Source organism: Lemur catta, chromosome 8, assembly GCF_020740605.2.
Source record: "Lemur catta isolate mLemCat1 chromosome 8, mLemCat1.pri, whole genome shotgun sequence".
Taxonomy (NCBI): domain Eukaryota; kingdom Metazoa; phylum Chordata; class Mammalia; order Primates; family Lemuridae; genus Lemur; species Lemur catta.
In genome coordinates, this window is record NC_059135.1 from 3,455,583 (window position 1) to 3,461,582 (window position 6,000).

Genomic DNA, 6,000 nt, shown 5'->3' on the forward strand with positions numbered 1-6,000 from the left:
GACATATACCTAAGTATATTGATGGGCTGCAGGTGTGGTTTAACCATTGCCGTGCATGGCCTTAGGTCCTGTTAATTATTTAGTATCTTATTGTTACAAAGAGCAACTCCAAAAGGGAGGGGGTATAATGAAACATGTCCAACCGACCTTCTCCTCATGGCCAGCAACTCAGTTTAAGTTTTCTCTGGGGTCCTCTTGGTCAAGAGAGGGTCCATTCAGTCGGCTGGAGGGCTTAGGATTTTATTTTAGTTCATATCTCTTAACTTTGTATAGTTTTTTATAATTTGCTATGTACTATCATTCTAAGTAAAGAAAAATTAAAATTTTAAACTATTAGCATGAATTTTACTATCCATCTTTATTTTGTGCAATGCCAGTTTTGAATACAAATATAAATGCATTTAACTCATATATAAAATCACAGAAATTGCACCATCTGTATTTCATAGCTTGTACGTGTAAATGTGTTTTGTTTTTGCCAGAATCATGGAAATGCTGCACAAAATGAACTTGACTGTTTTCATTGCCCTTTATACGCACATGTTCTACCATCACTCTTGATCTAGGGCTTGCTGATGAGTAAGGAAGGGAAAAAGAACCATGCATTGGCCTTTCTTTCTCTTTTCTTCCATTTCATTTTTGTCAGCACAATAAGGTGGTTAATATAAAGAAGTTACATGAGTAAGAAAAAATATGATAGGGTTCCTTCATGTTTCTTAAGACATCATTGCCTCCTTTTCGTGTTCAAAGCAAGTTCAGGTTCTGAAAACCTTTGGAAAATGTGACCCTTCAGGGCTTCATTTCTATACAGTAACGATGAACAAACCTAGTATGAAATTAAGAAAACAATTCCACTTGTAATAGTGTCAAAAATAATAAAATACTTAGAAATAAATACAACAAAAAAGTACAAAAATTATACTCTGAAAACTACACAACATTGTTGAAAGAAGTTAGAGAAGACCTAGATGAATGAAAGACATCCCTTGTACATGGACTGGAAGACTTTATAATATGACTGCAATACTAAAATTGGCAAGCTTATCCTAAAATTGGTATAAAAATTTAAGGAACACAGAATAATAAAAACAACCTTGAAAACAACAAAGAGGACTTGTACTTTCTAATATCAAAACTTACTATAAAGCTACAGTAATCAACACAAGATAGATATATAGGTAAGTGGGTAATAAGAATAGAATAGAATTGAGTCCAGAAATAAGCCCCTGGATTGACAGTTAATTGATTTTCAACCAGGGTACCAAGACCATTCAATGAGGGAGATGATAGTCTTTTCAACATATGGCGGAGGGACAACTGGATATCTACATGCAAAAAATGAAGGTGGACCCCTACCTCACAGCACATACAGAAATTACTTCAAAACAGATCAAAGACGTAAATGTAAGAGCTAAAACTATAATAGTCTTAGGAAGAAAACATAGGGTCAATTTTCATGACTAGGGATTAGGCACTGATTCTTTAGATACGACACCAAAAGCACACAGAACAAAAGAAAAACAATTGTTAAGTTGGACATCATCAACATTAAAAACTTTTGTTCTTCAAAAGATACCATCAAAAAAGTGAAAAGACAACCAAAAAATGGGAGGATATTTTTGCAAATCATATACCAGATAAGAAACTTGTATTTAGAATATATTAATAACTCTTAAAACTCAAAAAGAGAAAGGCAAATAACCTAATTTAAAAATGGACTAAGGATGTGATCAGACATCTCTCCAAGTAAAATATATAAATGTCCAATAAATACATGAAAAGATGCTTGACATCTTTTAGTCATCAGGCAAATGCAAATCAAAACCACAATCTCACCAAAAAGTGGAGACAGCTAAAAATGTCTATCACCTGACAAATGAACAAACAAAATATGGTATAGCCATGCAGTGGAATATTACTCAGCCATAATAAGAGATGAAGTACTGATACATGCTACAGTATTGATGAATCTTGAAAACACGTATCAAGTGAAAGAAGCCAGACACAAAAGAGCACATATTATATGATTTCATTTACATGAAATGTTCAGAGTAGGCAAAGCCTTAGTAGGAAAGCAGATTGGTGGCTGCCATGGGCTGGAATGTTTGGGGGAGACGGAGAATTACTGCTAATGGGTTTGGGGTTTCTTTTGGGAGTGATGAAAATATTTTAAACTTCTACTGTGGTGATGTTTATACCACTCTCTGATTATACTAAAAAACGCTGAATTGTAAGCTTTCAGTGGGTGAATTGTCATAAGGCAAGTGGAAGGCATACTTACCAGAGCCCAGCGAAGACTGCTCGGTTGGGCCTCTGACCTTCCACTGAGGGGCCAGCCAGGCAGGGAGGGAGGGAGGAAGCAAGACTGGGAGGAACTCCTCCGGCCTTGTGCTGTGGGAACTGTGTCACCAACCCCCAGAATCCCCATGCAGGAAGGTCGTCTGTGGGAGAGAGGAACACACAGATCATTCTCAGCAATGAAGTGCGTTGGGTTTTGAGCCCAGGCGAGCAGGCAGGCAGGCTAGAAGTTGCAAGTTCGCAGGCAACAATGAGAAAGATTTCCAGTTGGTTCACCAGGAAGGAGGCAGCAGGAGCTGGGGCCACAAAGGGTGAGGGCTTCCAGCAGAGTTTGTTACCAACACGGGTCTGTGTCAGAGTTGCAGGGAGGCAGCTGCAGTAATAGGCCCACCCTGCGCCAGCCTTCCTCGTGGCCGGGGTTCCTGGGCTTCATGCTCAGGGCGGAAACCAACCCTGCCCAGAACACAGGTGGCTGCCTCTTTGGGCAGAAGCCAGCAGCGGGCTGAGAAGAACAGGTACGGGGGAAAGGGATGCATTTTTTATTCCTGAGGCATTGAACTCTCAGCAAAGTAGACGTGCTTATTCTGATGTGTCGTCCTCTGGAGGAAGTGGAGTTTGGGGGTGCTGCCATCAGACTATTGATTTAGAGGGACATTCGTGTCTCAGATGCTGTCATTTTGGGAAGCGAGGTAGCGACACACAATGAGAGCAACAATACCAGCTTAGCCTTGGACTTGGTGTTCTGCCCCTGGAAGTCATCCCGAGGAAGTCATTACAAAAGAGGAAATAAGCTGCAGCTAAAAATGGCACAGCCGTGCAAAGTACAACAGCTACACCGCTTAAAATGACCTCAGTGTCTATTAGGTAAATGGTTAAACACGTCATCATTGCACAACTGAAGGGAAGGTTTTGAAGCTATTAAATTCATAAATTTTATATAAAAGTAGTCTTTATGAAATAACTTTTCAAAGAACCGTGGAAAATAATATTGTATATACCTCTTGGTTATTACGTACCAGGTTCTAGACTAGATTTATGGATAAATGTTGGAAGGGAACAGAGAAATGAAGACTATTGCAAGGTCAAAGGGCTCTAGATTATGGGTGAAAATATATTTTCTTTTAATATTGTAAAATTAATGATGATTTTTTTTCCTCCAAATCTTACAAGTTTAACAATTCAAACTTTAAAAATAGGACACTTTTCTTTCTTTTTTCTCCTCTTTTTTACTAATGCTTGTGTTCACAAGTGAATAATAAAAGAGAACATTTTTGGAAAACTTCAGAAAGGCCCTGGAGCTAAGGGCAGATAGATGTTAGAGAAAGTTTGGAGGAATAAAGAAAAGCTGTGAAAAATGATGGCGGTGGCAGAAGCAAAGGGATTATAAATAAAGTGTGGAAGAAGAACAAGCGCATGGGGGAACCTGGAGCAGAGTGACCGTGGTCTTCTAGGACAGAGTTGGCTGCTAGGAAAATGACATGGTTTAAAGCTTCTTCTCACACTCATTATTTGTTTCCTTAGTGAAGGTACGTGTCTTGGCTAATGACACGAGTTGGAATATACTCATTATGCTTTTGATTTCTAGTGGTATTTCCATTCTGTAAGCTCCATGGAGCTTGTCGTATAGTGAGCACTTAACATAGCAGGTGCTCAGTTAATGCTGGTTGAATGAACGCTGACTGTAGGTGCTCACTTTTCTGTTCATTCCCTAACAATAGGGCCTTGCCTGGCTTTCTCTTCCCCTTTGTCCATCACACTTGCTGCATTTCCTTTTGCCTCCTGTCGTCCCAGCAACAGGAGATGCTGGTGCTTTCAGCTCCACTGCCAGTTCCAGCCAAGAGGGTCCTTCTCAAGACAAAAGGGTGTCTAGATGTTTTTCTCCCCTCCCGACCAAGACTTGGCTCTCGGTGCCCTCCCAGACCTTGTTTCAGTGCTTAACCAGGATGTTCCCATCTGCAGGGTCTCAAGAGCCTGGGACAGGACAGCCCTGTTCATCACTTCCCAGGACTCCCCTCTACCCTCTGTGTGCCCTCCCCAGCAGTACCCGGTATCTCTGCCTGTGACGTCTGTTTTCTGTCCTGCAACACGTCCTGGTTCTTTATGCTGATTACTTCTGCCCTCCTCATTCTTCCAGGCTTAGAGAAAAGTCCAGATGCCCTATCCACTCCCACTGGGTTGAGGCTGTAGCACTCTATCTAGTTCTTTTGAAGTTTCTACCCTTGTGTTAGGTCATTTCCTCCATATGCAGCCTTTTGACAGAGAGTTCTTGTGTACAGACAACTCTCTCGGAACCAGAAAAGGCGAATTCATGGTGTGGGTCTTGCCACCAACCTAGACACTGACCATGACAGACATTACTAATCAATTGCAGCCTTCTTTCCCACGGGGCCTGGGCGTGGCTTCAGAATCCTCCCCGGCAGTGAGCTTCAGCTTCTGCCTACCAAAAGCTCAGAGCTGGTATGCAAGGTGAAACCTGTTGGTATCTTTGTGCTAAATGCAGGTTGTTGCCAAACTGTTTCCCCAGATTCCTGGTTGCCATGTCCCGTGTGCTTCAGCAGGGTCCCAGTCACCAGCATTTCCCTGTCCCTTCTTCCCCCCTGCCATCCCTTTCTCAGGGCTCCCCAAGTCCTGGCTCACTCTGTGCCTGAGCCCGTCTGTGTCACCGTGACTCCCAAGCCCAATTGAGGCCACACACCGGCGGCACACACTTGGTAGCGAACTCTGGGTTTTATTTGGTTTCTTAGCTCAGAGTGTCTCAGCACAGCTTCTGTCAGTCACCAAAGTCCCCTTAGGCGAATGTGTGCCTCCCGCACCTAACTTTTCCCACAGAGCCCAGCCCAGCTCTCCTGAAAATAGTGTGTGATCAATCAACTTTCTCAAAGGGTGATTTATACTTTCTTAGAGACATGAGGATATGGCGTTGCTTAAAAGAAAGTCAGTATTCAGTGGGAAAAGAAATGTAACAATTTGGGAAACCAAAACAGAGTTCATGGTGTATTTTGTGGGAACCAAAGCGGAATGTCAGGTGTTTTCCTGCATAGTTCACAGCAGGGCATTTGGGAGCCCTGACCACTGACCCCGGGCAAGACCCTCAGCACCTTTCTGAGCCTACTCTGCACCTGTCACACTAAGGTAACAGCTGGGTCCTTGCAAGGCTGTCATGAGCATTGAATTAGACTGATCCTGGCCCAGTGCCTGAGCAAACAAATGGTGATCCATTGTTAACCGTATGAAAGCAGCCAGATGAACACAAGGGTGGGATGCCCCATGACCTTATTAACACAGGGTTTTAAGACATGCCTTTTAAATACTTGATAGTGGAGAGCAAGCATTAGACGTAACTTTTCCGGAGGGAACGCAGTCCTGGAGCAGCCACTGCCAGCTTTCTTCCCTCTGGAGCCAAGGGGGGAGGCCCAGCAGGACAGGTGCGTCTGGGGCCCGCCGGTGCGCTCTCAGGATGGCCCAGCAGGGGGCGCTGTGGCACCGCGCAGGGTCTCCGCTTCCCTCCGGAGGGAACAGGGACAGGCCTGGGGGGGGGGGCATAACTTGTCATTCTCTTCATTTCTCAGCACAGGGCAGCTAATTCCTTCTCCCCAAAATTACTTTGCAAGTGGAAATGTGGGACATTGTGTTTTTGAGGAGTCCCTTTCCGTGTGCCGTCCACTGTCTCCAAGTGTGCCCAGGCTCGCTCAGCCAAGTTTT